The sequence below is a fragment of the Podarcis bocagei genome (assembly GCF_964188305.1).
Source record: "Podarcis bocagei genome assembly, chromosome: 2".
Taxonomy (NCBI): domain Eukaryota; kingdom Metazoa; phylum Chordata; class Lepidosauria; order Squamata; family Lacertidae; genus Podarcis; species Podarcis bocagei.
The window spans coordinates 73,276,024-73,292,238 of NC_138126.1; the positions used below are offsets into that span (position 1 = coordinate 73,276,024).

The window sequence follows — 16,215 nt, forward strand, 5'->3', positions numbered from 1 at the left end:
TCTGCCGCTTCGCCGCGTTCTTTTTACGACAGGCGAGCCTTTTCCTCCCTTGGAGCCGAAAAGCGGGTCGGGTTCGGTAGGGTAGGATTAGGTCTGGTGCGGGTTAGTAGTAGCGCGCGCATACGGGGGGTGGGCGGGGCTGCGTGCCTCCCGCCACCATTTTGTGCTTGTCAGGGGTTGCCATGGCGACGCTTAAAATGGTAGAAAAGGCCTGTGCAGTAGCTTTAGGGAACTCCGCTTACTTACACTAGGGTAGCATAATAAATAACAAGATGGGGAAAAAAATCTTCTTAAATAATTCTAGTGGCACCTTAAATATCAACTAAATATAAGCTTTTAAGGTATGAGCTTTCGTGTGTAATACACACTTCGTCTGATACTCTGAAGCAGAGGTAGGGTAGCAGGCGCAGTTATTAATAGGGTTAGAGTATTGCTGCCTCTCAATAGGAGCATGCTGATGGGAGGCTAAAACAGGAGGAAAAGGAAGCTGAGTGAAAAAAATTCCAGTAGGGCATCTGCTGCTTTCACTGCAAGAGAATTCTTGTAGCCTTATTGGAGTTCACCGATTGGGTCTGCGTTGCTCCTTGACAGGAGGAAGGAAGTCAAAATGACACCGAGTTGGTTCAAAGAAAGAGTTTATTCTGCTCTCCGGATAGCAGAAGGCACTTGCGTGGTGAGTCCACAGCAAGTCCAAAGAAATGACAGGTTTCATGCAGTTTATATATCCTCCAGGCACCCTCTCACTCCTCCCCTAGGAGCCCAACCACGTTGGCGTACGTACACAGGTTGACATCACATATGTTCCTGCTCTGGTACTCTCAACCATAAAAGGATCTTCCTTCCTGTACTTCTGACCATAAAAGGATATTCCTGTTCCTACTCCTATCTTGAAGCAAGAGGTCACTACTTCCGAGAACATGCTCTGGCGTTAGTCCCAGACTTGGGTCTCTGCGTCATTTGTGGCCAGGACATAAGATATGTCTGTGTCTGTTCTACTGGTAAAGTCAAGGCCAGTCTTGCCGTCAAACTGATAAGGAAGAGAGCTGTGTTCTTGTTTTGCATTTGCTCAACGGCTAAAGTTTATGCATTTTAGCTAAGGAGAAATGGGGATTTTGGTGCAGTTTAAAAACTGCCTACACAGTCAGTTTTGGGGTTTGGGAAACCCATTCCTTCATTCCCTCCATTTCTTTTGGACAGCCTTTCGGCTCGTCCCAAGGTACTGGCTGGTATTCTCGTGTCACTGCTATAATCTGGGGCCGAATCATTCGTGACATCATTTTACTCATCATATTTTGCAAGCATTGCATTAAGCAGTGTATACAGGAGCAGAAAAGAAGCAAGATTAGTCCATTAACATCATTACAAGTCCTCTAAGCCACCCAAGGTTTGGAACCCACTCAGCCAACCAAGACATGTCCCATCCCTTCCTGGTTGGGACAGGAGCATGGGCTACTTTCTCTCTTTCTGTTGCCAGGTGTCGAATAGCTACACCATGGTCAGAAATGTTAAAGCCACAGGCTCCTTCTGTCAAATTTAATGCAGCCCAAAATCCAGCGGAACCCAAAATCGGGGCCGTAACTGAGGACTCATTCCAAGGCCCAAAGCATCTGTAGGTCACAGAGTGCGAGAGGTTCCGGGTGCAGACCGTGCAATTGGTTCGGTTTTGCAGAATAGGCTTCCATTTCTGCATGTTGCGGGCACCCCATTCTTTCATTAGCCGCTGGGTTACCTTAAGTGGTGTGGGCGCAGTGATGGCCAGAAATAAGAAGATCACCATCCCGGCCAAAACCATGTCCCCCCTCAGCCCTACCTGCATCATTTGGGCACAGGGATATATATCTATTTCCTAATACCTTCCTTCTAATACCTGGGGTACCTCCCACAAAGCAATATACAAAGCTACATATTCATTCAAGGGGAAAGAAAAGAAAATGTCCTCTTTTAGTCCACACTGGAATTTTCTCTTGCCGTGCGTAGAGATGCCAGTTTCCAGGGGTGGCACCAGCAAGGCAGTCGTCGGGTGGGCGCCGAGCCGATGCGATGAGGAGAAGCGTGAGGTGGTGTCTGTAGGGCACCGAGAGATGGTGAGTCGAAGGGGTTGGTGTAGATCAATAGTAGCAGTCCAATCTCATACTGCCTGGGGCTTGCTTCATCCTTCAAATCAGGCCTGCTGGAATATATGCAGTCAGGTGTTGGAGGCCCATCCTCTCCCATAGGTAACCAGGTTAAGAGTCTCAGTAATTCGCAGCTGCAACCGCAGGTGCATGGGCAGTATAAGTCAGCTGCTAGGCGCTTCATCATCTCTGCTTGGGATAGAAAAATAAGTTCCTTTCATGTCCACCAATGCTGGCACAGCATGAGGAGTGACACACGTAGTTTCTTGTCCAAAGGTGAACCTGTCAGTTCTCTTTTAGTCAGTGGCAGCCGCCACTACTGCTCACATGCAGGGAGGCAAACTTTGTTCCATAGTGGTTAATTTTCCAGACAAATAGGCTATGGGTTGGTCATCAACAGGGTCTAACAATTACCTTGATAAAATTACCTTGATAAAAACATATTTCACCGTGTGCAAATGGCTTTAGATACCTACTAGGTCCACAAATCACCATATAGCATATATTCAACACACACACACAAAACGACAATTTGAGCCCAACAAAGGACTGCTGGACATCCAAAGGGCCCCATTACCCCCTTAATGCCTTCTGTTTCTTCAGCCAATTCCCATCCCTGTACTCTGCTGCCCTCAGGACCAAAGGCGCTACACCCACTTTATCGCTATATGATCTTATATACTGAAACACCCTTTTTTTTTTACTGTCCTTTTGTCTACTTCACCTCCTTTTCTTAAGTCCTTTCTAAATTATTCAATCCCAACATCATTCCCCCCTCTCATCCTCTCTCTCTCTCTCTCTCTCTCTCTTGGTGTGTGTGACACTGACACAAAGAGGAAGTACGTTAACAAGGTAACACAGGTGATGATCTGGCATCTGAAATCATTCACACAAACAGAAAGCTTAAAAGCACATACAAAACATGTACCAGATGCTGGCTCTTCTGCAGGGATAAATGTGATTGTAGAATACACACACACAAATTGCAAGCAGAGATTATATCACAAAAGAATGAGATCCTCTTGGAAGGTAGCATATTACCGTGATTATCCTACCTTTGCCTTTTAAGATATGCTTCTGTTTTAAATTCTTTCTGCGGAATATTTACTGCGAAAGGGTGTTCTGTTGGGCTGCATTTGAAAGTTGATTGACCTTTTGAATAAACTGTAGGACAGTCCTTCCCAGTTTTCCCTATTATTATCTATTATTTATCTGCAAATGATTTAATCTTGATATACATATTCACGTACTTAATTGACTTGGGACAGTGGTTCGGTTAGAATTATGGTACAACAATAAGTTAAGTGCTACCTGCTGTATGGCTGACTTTTCTTATACGGAAACATATCATGACAGTCAGAAAGAGTATTCCTATTAAACAGGAGGAATAAGCAACTCATGCTGACTAAATATAAACTCATTTTTGCATCTGTATATTACACACAGAAGGATACAGAGTGCAACTCAACTCTTTAACACCAACTTTTTTTTTTTTTTTTTTGCATATCTAGTTAATTCAATCCTATGTAGAGTAGATGGGGGGGGGGTGAGAGAGCAGGTACCAAGCAAGACACTGTTTAGGGGAAAGGTTCCTGCTTGTTCCTTTTCATAATGTGAAACTATATATCTGACCTAGAGCACTAGGAACATTTTAGGGAACACCACCATGTCAGAGAAGGCTACGAAAGCATATGACATCAGCAGCCCTGATAAGAAGAAGTGCCTGATAACTTCCATATTTGAAACCACAAAGAAGGGCACAAACCACAAACGAATGAACACAGACAGTGGGGCCTTCACCTACTTCAATATGTGGCATCTGATTCCTCCTGCATTTTTGGTCCTGCTTGCGTATGCTACAGAGGATGTAAACAAATCCTACACTAGAGAAAAGCTCTGTAGCTTTTGTGTATCACTGTAGCTTTGTGTACACTGTATCTTAAGTGTATTCTGCTGAAGGATAAAGCTTGCTTGGTGTTATTTGCTTTATGAATTAAGGTCCCAGTTTCCCAATACACACATTTGCTATTTCACCCCAACACTCTTCCTAAATGGATTCACACATTCATGCATTCAGTTGGGCCAGTGTTCACATCATTCTGTTTTACTTAGCATTTTGGTTTGAAAACCCAAGTTCCCTTTTCTCTGCACTTCCTGCAAGATTGTATAGTTGAAGGAAAGAGCCTCTAATAGAGCTTTTGTTTGCTCTTGAAGCTGTAGACATTATTAACACACAAATATTGGGTTGGATCTACCCACTAGTCCTCTAGTCTAGTGGGGGGTAATTGCATCAATAAGCATTGAGGTATTTTTCTATCAACATCTTGATTCTGCTGTCACTAATGCATTTGACAACTTTGGAGGTTCAATCAACACAAAGAGCTTCAATATCTCCCTTTCTCATATAAGATGTTTGTTTTGGAACACTTTCCACAGCCTAATGTAAACAGGAAAATAAAAATTATTTTGCCTAAGACCTCTCCTGGCATGTACACTCAGAGCCATCTCAATTTTCAATTAATAGATGTCCAAGGAGTATCTTTCATGGGAGGGACATACTAAAAAAGTACAAACAACATTCCAGGTCCCTACTCTTGCTGTTAATTTATGGATGGTTAGCTGTCCAGCCAGCCAAAAAAGAAGGCTGTTCTATAATATATTATATTCTTAATTCTTAATTCAGAATTCTTTAAAAGCTGGTTTTACTCATGAAACCTCAACCAAGAGTCTTAGTGTGGATCACTCCACTCCTCTATGTAGGACTGTGACTAAAGTGTGTTGCTGGTCACACAGCCTCTATCTATTCGGCTTTTACTGTATTGAGTAAATTCTCTCTGAATAAAAAGAATTTACTCTCTCAATAATAGCATATTATTGCTCATATAATTAGCTGTATTAATTACTCTCAATAATAGCATATGAATATATTAATTTCAGTGATACTATCAGCATAAAACACTCAATCATCTTTACAACCCATTACCCAACTTTTCTCCTGTTCCAACATTCCATTCTCTACCCTCTACCTCTCACCTTCTTTTCTACTTCCCTCTACCTTCTCCAGCCCAGACCACTACTTCACCTTCTGCATACAATTGTTCATCCCTTTTACAAATAAAAATTATATGCATTTCAAAAATATATCAGAAGAAAGGTACTGCAAAAATCAATTTTGGTATCAAATAGTGTGCTATTCCTTATTTTAAACTGAGCTGAGATTTATAATAAAATCTAACTTGCACGCCACTTTAAGTTTTAAAACACAGGTCTGCAAGTATTGCAAATTCCCTTTTGCTGCTACCTGCAAGATGTAAAGGTGTGTCAAATTTACAGAACCTCCTCTATGATAACAAAAAGAGATCATATGTTTAAATGACACAGGTACTCTTGCTCTGGGGGGGTTGGCCTGCTATGCAATATTTGGTAATTTGTAATTTTCCTGAGTGATCTCTGGCCCCATTTTAACCTGGTTTCCAGACTCAACCAAGGGCTGCATAGCGTCTTTGTTTCTGTGTTAAACACAGACACTGCAAGGAGGATGATTTACTGCTTTGTCGCCGTAACCCTCTCACTTCTCTTCTCATCTGTCTGAACATGGGATGGGGGGGGTTAAAACCCCATCCCTTTTGACAACACTACCTTTTCCCATATATTTGTACATTTTTACTTTTGATCAACATTTAACAAGCGGTTTCTAAATCCACCAGGGTACCTTATGCAACAGAGTCAATAAGAAACAATCTTATTAACAAAAACGTCTTAACATACCAAGTAGCTCAAAGCACAGTGAATTGATGACATTCAAATTCTGAAACCAGTACATGATTGTATTAGTAATTGAAAGCTTCCCACCTTTATCATGAAAATATAAAATTTGACCTCATTAGCAACTCGTGTCACTTTTAGTGTTAAAGACCAAATAATCCTTTTTTATACTTGTACTCTGCAAGATTCTAGGTGTTTTAAGGTCTGTTTCCCAATCCCCTAACATGCAGCACAGTAGATGTGGCAGAATTGAGAACCCCTTCATGCAGGGTTCTATTCCTGGCGCCTCTGCAGAGCACATCTCTTTTTTTTTTCCGGACCCCATGTGTTGGCAATACAATACAAGCCAACTGGATGCACCTATGCTGGTCACTGCCAGAATACAGAAAGGAGCTTAAAGGGTTTTTTTCAACTGTAGCTTGACATTTCCAATTGACCAAAAAGAACAAACACTGCAAGGGGGTTGGTTTGTTGTTTGTTTTGTTTTGGTTTTTTTCCCCATAGCCCTGAGACACTCCGTCCACCTAGAGTTGTTTCTCACCCAGTCACCTTTCTCCGCATCCTGTTAGTGGCCTAGACGGACTCGCGTCGCTAGGAACCGCACCTTACAAGGACCACACTTCGCTTCGTCAGTGGCTCTGAGCCCCAGCGTCTCATCCACTCAAAACATTCACTGGAGTGTCCCCATACACAAATAAATACACATACATACAAAACCCATACACATACAAAACCCATGCACCTCCCCAATCCCCTTTACCCACAAACTTCCCAAAGCCGGTGGCACTTTTACTGCTCTTCTACCGGCAAACCAGCGGCACACTACTGCTCTCTACTGGCTAAACCCAGCGGCACTTTACTGCTCCTACTGGGCGGGGCTGATCAAACCCCTGACTACCACAAACAAGCTGTGGAGCCTACCTTTCCCTTCCCTTGGGCACCCTTTTCCCCGTGCAGCTGCTGTCTTTCTTCCGTCTCTGCTGCATCTCCACTCAGGTACGGGGTGGGGGGCTCCCCCTAGAAATGGTAGGGTGCGCGCTTGGAGCCACCGACGCCGACCGAGTTGTTTGCTTCGCAGTGACGCCTCGGTCCTTTGTCCTGTCCTCGGAGAACGCGGATTCCCGGGCAACGCACCAAGAAATGTAGCCTTATTGGAGTTCACCGATTGGGTCTGCGTTGCTCCGTGACAGGAGGAAGGAAGTCAAAATGACACCGAGTTGGTTCAAAGAAAGAGTTTATTCTGCTCTCCGGATAGCAGAAGGCACTTGCGTGGTGAGTCCACAGCAAGTCCAAAGAAATGACAGGTTTCATGCAGTTTATATATCCTCCAGGCACCCTCTCACTCCTCCCCTAGGAGCCCAACCACGTTGGCGTACGTACACAGGTTGACATCACATATGTTCCTGCTCTGGTACTCTCAACCATAAAAGGATCTTCCTTCCTGTACTTCTGACCATAAAAGGATATTCCTGTTCCTACTCCTATCTTGAAGCAAGAGGTCACTACTTCCGAGAACATGCTCTGGCGTTAGTCCCAGACTTGGGTCTCTGCGTCATTTGTGGCCAGGACATAAGATATGTCTGTGTCTGTTCTACTGGTAAAGTCAAGGCCAGTCTTGCCGTCAAACTGATAAGGAAGAGAGCTGTGTTCTTGTTTTGCATTTGCTCAACGGCTAAAGTTTATGCATTTTAGCTAAGGAGAAATGGGGATTTTGGTGCAGTTTAAAAACTGCCTACACAGTCAGTTTTGGGGTTTGGGAAACCCATTCCTTCATTATTTTGTAGACTGAGTGCATGTGTTTTAACACTTCATAGGGCTGGAGCCGAAGCACTTTTGCTTGGGTAAATCCTGCGGACGCCTGACTCCCACCAGTCTCAGATGGCATATCCAATGGCAGGGACATTTATTGTGTATATGTTAAATTTATGGCCTGCCATTTGGCCAGGGTGGCAAACGTGCAAGTGATGGAGCATCTGAACACAGTTTCAATACAGAGTAGATGGGAGTTGGGTGGGGACAGTGTGTGGTCCAGCAACATCTGGACCACATCCCTGCCTAGGGAATGAAATCAGTTGAATTAAGTGGTCGCTTCATGTGCTGGAAGGATATTAAAATGGGGAGCATTCCCCAGTTTAGCTGACTGGCTAAATGAGGCTGTTGGAAATGTGAACATCAGAAGGCTGCAGGGTGGAGCAAATGTAGTTGGTTGAGTGCAGCTGTAAGGAATAGGTTGATTTGAATGCAGAGAGTCATAATTCATAATTCTGGAATATCATGAACCCCTAATAGTATGTAGGGACTCTGGAATTCCACCCAAAACATCAGGCTTGCCTTAACAACCCCCTCCCTTTCCCCTGACTCATTTCCTGAGATATACGTTGTCTTTTCTAGGGGGTAGAGAACTTCTGCTCCTTTGGCTAAATTAGGCTCAGCACAGTCCCCCATTTTGACCTGTGAGCCCATTTTCCCCCAAACCATACCTACCACCTCCTTCTCTGACATGTGGCATCAGATGCAGCTGCAAATAAACGAGGAGGAGCCCTATAGTACAGTGAAACCCTGAGCAAAGTGGACTTGTTGTCAAAACTGATTAGCTCATTGGTGCTTACAGCAAACCACAAGTTGCTGTAAGCACAAGCATTTAATTAATTAATTAATTAATTAATTAATTTGTATACCACTCTTCGTCCACAGGGCAATTCACAACATAAAAATACAAAATGAAAACACAAAAGACATAACCAAAACCAACAAAGCGTTGCAAAGGATGGTCCTACACATGTATAACTTGAACAGTGCCCACAAATAATAATAATAATTATTATTATTATTATTATTATTATTATTATTATTATTATTATTTTGAGTCCTGCCATTGTGGAGAGGAGCTCCACTCATTTATCAAGGCCCACAAGGAAAGGGTGGGGGAGTTCAGGATTGGGCCTGCTGGCTGGATCTAGTTCTTCACCCAATGCCTTTTTAAATGATTCTGGAAATGTGTTGAAATCCTGCACTGTTGCCTTTAGAAAGTATCAGGAGCCTACCACACATCATCAGAGGAAAAATAATCAACAACCTACCCTGGTGCATTTAGTAGCGGTAAAAGGGCAGCACATTTATATGGCACCTGGGGGTAGATAGCTGCAAATACTGTAGTCATTTCAAGTGGTCTTAGAGGTGGTCTTAGCAGTGGCGTAGCGTGCGTTGTCAGCACCCGGGGCAAGGCAAGTAATTTGCGCCCCCTAACCCGTGGATTTGCGCCCCCTAACCCGTGGATTTGCGCCCCCTAACCAGTGGATTTGCGCCCCCTAACCCGTGGATTTGCGCCCCCTAACCCTAACCCCCAGATGTTGCGCCCGGTGCGGCCGGCCCCCCCTGCACCCCCCACGCTACGCCACTGGGTCTTAGTGTGCTTCCAATTTTCCTAAAGACCAATGCATTTGCATGGTTTTACACCAAGGCGAATAGACACAATGTAGCACAAAGCATTTTGGGAGTAATTTGGAGGTATAGCATATTTAAATTTTGACCTTTCATCACATCCCAATACACTCATCACCAAGCTATTGGAATGGGGTGGGTGGCTTCTAGTAGCATTTCTCCTATTATTCTATGTACCAAAACAAGCAATGATTCATCCTTGATAAATTATTTATCAAGGAGATGCAATCCATGAATTCTTTTAGTCATTTGTGTATAGACTTGAAATTGCCTCTTTAATTGCTTACTTTTACCCCAATTGAACTAAGTATGTGTACAGAGAAGAAGACCTCCACATGCACAACAGTCAAAGGATGAAAATTTGCACTGCAGTTTATTTTGCAGCGTCATGCACAGACTTGTCTGGTGCAAATATAAATAGTTCGGGGTTAGAAAGGCGATAAAAGCTGCACAAGATAGTTATCACATAAATTCAGATGAACTAGTTAACAGGAATAAATTTCAGAACACCATTCTCATTCTTTAAAATTGAAATAATGGTCTTATCATAATTAGATAGTGCAGTTCTAATGAGCTGAAATTGCCAAGGAGACAGAAGTGGTAGCAGCATTAATACCTTCAAAGTAGGTTAGTATGTCAACATTCATGAAGGCTGGCTAGTAGTTCTGTTAGTCACCAGCAGTGTTCAGGGTCGTGTGCCATGCAATGTTCTTTAGTGGGTCTTGGCAATTTATTTAGTTCTTTATTTTTTGAAAAGAGGAATTATATGTCTGGGGTTTTTTTTATATAAACACACTGCATCATAAAGAGAGTCAAGACATGCAGTTTGTCTGTACTTTCCAGCCTTCAATGAAATTTTGTGTTGCTTAAAAAAATATAGGCAGTTTTAAAGAAAAGGGTCAGCATGATGTGTCAGCATGCTGTAACATCAGTTCTATAAATAAAATGCTAGTTCATCCATGCCATGGGTTCTTTCACCTGTTTAAAAATAGGTAAGACTGATAAGACAAACAGCATGTATTGTAGTGCATGAAATAAGCTTTTTGAACTTAAATTGGTATAGAAATCTATTGTCACGTAATTTCAACAGTGACAGAAACTAAGCTTGCCAAATATTTTCCTGAAATTATTAAAGACACATCCCCATTATTTAGCACAACCCTACTCAATGGTATGCCTAGTTTCATTACAAAATAAATATTCATGTCATCTTAGCCGTGAGACAAAACAAGTTTGCCCATTATTTACGATACGATACAATACAATAATCTTTATTGTCATTGTCCCAGACAGAACAATGAAATTGAAAAATCTATATAAGACATTCAAAAACCAGCAATGCTGTAATTATAGAACCACTGGCAATGAGATTATGCCAAATTCTGGCAGGATATGGTGTAACTATCAATGGAACCGAATGCATTATGGGGCTTTATGCCAATGGTCTTGTTTTATCTGCATCAGACTCGCTTAACACTGGAAGGTTATTGAGTATAGAATTGGAGACCTTTTTTAATGTCTCTGGACTTAAGGTAAATTTTCAAGAATTGGAAATAATATTATTTCATGTTCCCCCACAACTTCAGGAAGCTTCCAAAATATTACAAATCCCAATAGTGAGAAAAAGCTTCAGATACTTAGGCATTCAAGTTACTTATCATTGAATGAATTTATTATTTCAGTCACAACCAGTTCCAGCTCACATACAGTATCAGGGAAGTCATAAAACACAATAGGGATACATTTTTGTTACTTATAAATTAAACAAATTATATCAGACAAATTTTATCAATGGATGAGAAACAACAAATATGGACATACAATGTTGGAAACAGAACTCACAACACATCTATTAACCCTTGCAGGAACAACTATTGCCAGGACATGGAAATCATTACAATTGTTAACTATGGACCGATGGCATAATGTAATTTGGCAAACAGCATTATTGGAAAAAACTGACACAATAATTTAAAAGTAGCAAGAGGCTAAAAGAAACACAATTTTTATGCAGTGATATGTATTTATTGATTACAGAAATACTCCTGCATATAGTAGAACAGTACCCATAGTTTACAGCACAGTCTGGCATGCATGAAGGACATCTTTCATTTTATTTCCCCTTTCCCCTCTCCCTCCTCTTCCTATAAATTCTAATGGATACAAAATGCCTTTTATTTACGGCCACCAATCTAAGCAATACACATTACTATACATTGTTTCATATTTGTAATAATTTTGGTATTTACATTTTGCTACAACTTGGCTAATATATTCAGAAACGTTTGAGTGTTTCTTGTTTTATTTTTATTTTTATGTAATTGTTGCATTTCAGTGCAACCATGTTAAACATTTTAAAGAAGAAAATGAATAGAAACTGTGTTACGAAAAAGGTAAACACTCACATTTCCCATATTTTCTAACCCCCTTTATCATTGTATACACAGTAGCTGTAATAGCAATTGTTTTCCTTCTCCAAAATAATGAACAGCAAAATAAAATAATTACAGATTTGTGGATAAAAGGTAGTATTCAAATTTAATAAATACATAAATAATAATTAAAAAAAATTCTGTTGGTATTTTGATTTGGGGTATAAGGCACAGGAACCATCATCATGAAAGAACTTCACTGGGTTCTGGTTAATTTCTAGTCACATTTCTCCCCCCCCCCCCTGACCTTAGGCCTGAGGGCCAGGGCTTTTTTGATATTGTCATCCATATTGTGGAACTCCAACCTAGAGACATTCATCAGGCCTTCTTGTAGAAAATGTGTGAAGACCATCTCACTCCCACAACCAAATGAAAATTAATTGTATTCCGAAACTGTTTTTAAAGAAATGTTACTGGGAGTTTTTGAAGATTTTAGATTGTTGATAATTCAACACATGGTCTTTCTGCCCATTTCATTATGTTGAATTGTTTTAATATATTGAATTTTTACAGATTTGCTGTTATTGGTTTTTTGTTTTGTTAACAACCCTGAGTATTTTTATTGCCACATGGCAAGATGCAGATTTTAAAAACAAACCACTTACCCAGGCTATCGCTAAAAGTCTTATGATAAGTGCCAAACTACACTGTTACCTCATTCGTGTCTTTAGGTAAGTGTGCTTAGTCTGACTGCTTTTATTTTGAAGAAAGATGTTCCGGACCTGGACTGGGCCCCTGTGCCAGTATTCTGCTGAAATTGACCCCACGAGGGGTGTCCAGACATTTTTCTATAAATCTGTGCCAGTGTATAGTGCCCTCCATGTTTAATTTTTAATGAGCATTCCTTTATATTAGTAGATACTAATTTATATGGTTTAGATAGTCATAAATTTTCCTACTAATTTTCAGTAAAAGCTGCTTTTCTCTCATTTCAATCCCAGTAAAAGTCTACTGGGCACTTCCAGTCTGTACAGAGAGCAGATTCCATCCTTCTATTCTTATTACTCTGGACTAATAAACATCCTTTCAAATCGTACAAGTGGCTTTGACTAGCCAATACATGCTGGAATTGATAAATCCTCAGCCAGCTAAGAGTCTGTGTCCCTAGATTTCTGTAATGTAATTGGATTACCTTTTACATACAAGTCACATAATCTGAATCCTTTCTCTTCCAATAACTATCAGGCCACCTTAGTAGGAGAGATGGGAAGCAGACTTAATTGCAATTTTATTGCCTCTGGATTACTCATAAATCGATCAGTCAGAACCCAGACAAAGTTGAATGAAATGCTGGACAGAGCCACGTTATAGAGTTTCCCCTTCTTCTCACAAAACATATTATATTGCTTCTAGGATACACCATTGCATTCCCACTTCCCTCAGGTTTCCTCCAGATTTTTGCCCTCGACGGACACTCAACGTTCCCTTGCATCTGAGCAAGCAAGCTCAGTCGACATGTGACCTGGTACTTTTGCAAACCTTGATGTTCCCTTAAATCTTCTGATACTTCCCTCTTGTGTGTGGTTAGTGGTTGGTACCACTGGCTGCATGATGATTGGAGCTTGGAATGAATTTGCCATTTAGTATATACGATAGAAGGTGGTCCAATGACTTTTGGAGGACCAAATACGTAATGATGAAATGGTTACTTTCAAACTCTCATTCCCATACACCCTGATTGCGACTGGAAACAATTCATGTTTAAGAAGCAGCAGTGCTGTGGCAGGCCACAAGAGGGTACTACCACATTATGGTTGCAAATGTGCAACCTTCCAGTGCTGGCAGGAGACTGTGCACTGTAGCAAGACATGCCAATATCCTTATAAATGGTGTTTGCAGTTAGACTGCCATATCCTTCTAAGGAAGAGGGCCTTCTCGGTAGTGGCACCCGCCCTGTGGAATGCCCTCCTATCAGATGTCAAGGAAATAAACAACTATCTGACTTTTAGAAGACATCTGAAGGCAGCCCTGTTTGGGGAAGTTTTTAATGTCTGATGTTTTATCATTTTTTAAATTATTATGATCATTAATTCTGTTGGGAGCTGCCCAGAGTGGCTGGGGAAACCTAGCTAGATGGGCGCGGTATAAATTATTATTATTATTATTATTATTATTATTATTATTATTATTATTATTAATGTTTTGTACTAGAGCCAGAAGACCTTGTCTGGATGTCATATTATTTCACCTGTAATGTTGAGCTGAATTTTCAGTCATCACAGACACCTTCCACTCCTTTTTTTAGCACATTAAGATTGCTAGTGCTGTACAGTGGTACCTCAGGTTAAGTACTTAATTCGTTCTAGAGGTCTGTTCTTAACCTGAAGCACCACTTTAGCTAATGGGGCCTCCTGCTGCTGCCGTGCCACTGGAGCACAATTTCTGTTCTCATCCTGAAGCGTATGTAACCTGAAGCATATGTGACCCGAGGTACCACAATACAGAAAAAAGTTATGCTATTATAATTACCTTGGCTAAGGAAAGGATGCTGTGACTGGCATTATCCAGCAGATGTCAATGTTGCATGTGTATGGTACGCAAGCTGTTGGAACATAACACTGGGACCTGATGAGGGGACTCCCATCTCTTTGCACGTAAAGCACATATCTCACCAAAGCATTTGAAACCCAGAGTTGATCCTTCCCTTGAGGAATGTCAGGGATCAGGCTGCAGACTGGGACTGGTTACTGAGATGGAAACACTACTAGGTTGTAAACAACTCTCTTTCAATGATGGTAATGTATCTGACCCATGCAAATTAATGATCTGTTTCTAAGACCAACTAAAATAATGTAAGACCTACGGGACACAGTCACCTCTTTTGTAACGGTCTCAGTCTGCTACTTGGCAGATTGCCAGCTGAAGACCAGCCATACGTTGCAAATCTCAGGCCTCGGTTCAAAGCAAACTTCCAATATTGCCCACTCATACAGTTTACCATTCACAAAGCAGACCATTTGCAAATAGGACTTCCGTTTCTGAAATGGGCTTTACCTTCCACTCTTCCCCACACTCCCAACATCTGCTCCAAAGAGTCCCCCATCCACCCAGAGCAGATTTTGAGGATGTGTGGAGGGCTGCAGGGTGGGAGAGAGAAAGTTGAAGTCTCACTGCACAAAATATGAAGTTTATACTGCTCGTTCCCATGGGTGCCACTCTCTCTGGACACTTCAGTAAAATGAATCTGAGCCTCGAAAAGTGCATAGAGCTGAAGTAGGAAGTGGGAAGGAGTGTCACGCTTCCAACTTCCTTCTTCAGCTCTATGTGTTTTTAAAGGGAAGGGAAGATGACTATCCTTACCATCCCATGATCAAGGAGGCAGTGGGAGGGGATTCAGATACTTCGTTACACCCAAGTGTGCAGAAAGAACCATATAACTGTTTAAAATGCTAGCAACAGTTCCATCCTTCAGCGTTTTGCCTGTTAGTAGACTACTAAAAAAATGAGCTTTGTGTCTCCGTAGGGAGGGGTTCTCTACTTCAAGAGCCGGGGGCTTTTGTAAACTTTTATGGTTACTTTGCTCTTTTAGCTATGAAGAACCAAGCCCTGTGTGTCAAGACCTCCTCTCGATTCCTTTTTTTCTGGCTCATGCTAGATGGGATGTTGTAAGAGTCTCAAGTGATTAAAAGTCTTCTCTGGGAAGAGACCAGAGGGCATTTAGGGAAAGAACAGTGTCAAAACAGCAGGTACTAACAAGTTAGTAGATTGATTCTCATTATCCAATGTCAATTGCCTTAAGGATGTTCCTGTTTCATTCATCTCTTGTTTATAGTTTCCAAAATAATCCTGAAGCATGTCTCCTTTGGGCAAGCCGCTCAGATTCTTACCAAATGCCCTTTTGGTGCTCTTGGATGTTATATTTTTGTTGGCATGGACTGATGCTTGTTTAGGTATTCCAGACATCTACTCCCAGCCTACTATAGGAACTGCTGGTCCTATTGGATGTTCACGAGAAAATTACCAGGAAAGTTTGGTAAATTGGAATCAGTGAAGCTTAAAAGCCCAAGAGCAGGGCAGCTTAACTATAGGTCATAGAATCATAGAATCATAGAATCATAGAATCATAGAGTTGGAAGAGTCCAACCCCCTGCCAAGCAGGAAACACCATCAGAGCACTCCTGACATATGGTTGTCAAGCCTCTGCTTAAAGACCTCCAAAGAAGGAGACTCCACCACACTCCTTGGCAGCAAATTCCACTGTCGAACAGCTCTTACTGTCAGGAAGGTCAACAGAACATAAAACATTTGAAGGAAACTGGTAATTTATGGATAGCTAGTTTTGCTGGTGGTGCTGGTGTCAAGAAATAATGAGTTGTATCCAGGATTCTGCTAGCACAAGAGCATTTGCATTTCCTCTCCTTCCCTGCGTGCCCCCCAAGAACTGATTTTGAAGGGGCATGGGGAGCTGCAGAGGACTGAAAAAGAATCTCCATTGCATGCCTGGAAGTCTGTTGTCTCAGTGA

General features: G+C 41.6%; 1 long non-coding RNA gene across 1 annotated transcript; it reads left to right on the plus strand.

The window, feature by feature from the left end:
• Positions 1–11: 11 nt before the first annotated feature.
• Positions 12–15,633, plus strand: LOC308582516. The gene is made up of 3 exons (XR_014005725.1): positions 12–341; positions 9,876–9,947; positions 15,282–15,633. It is a non-coding gene; the product is annotated as an uncharacterized lncRNA (long non-coding RNA).
• Positions 15,634–16,215: the final 582 nt, after the last annotated feature.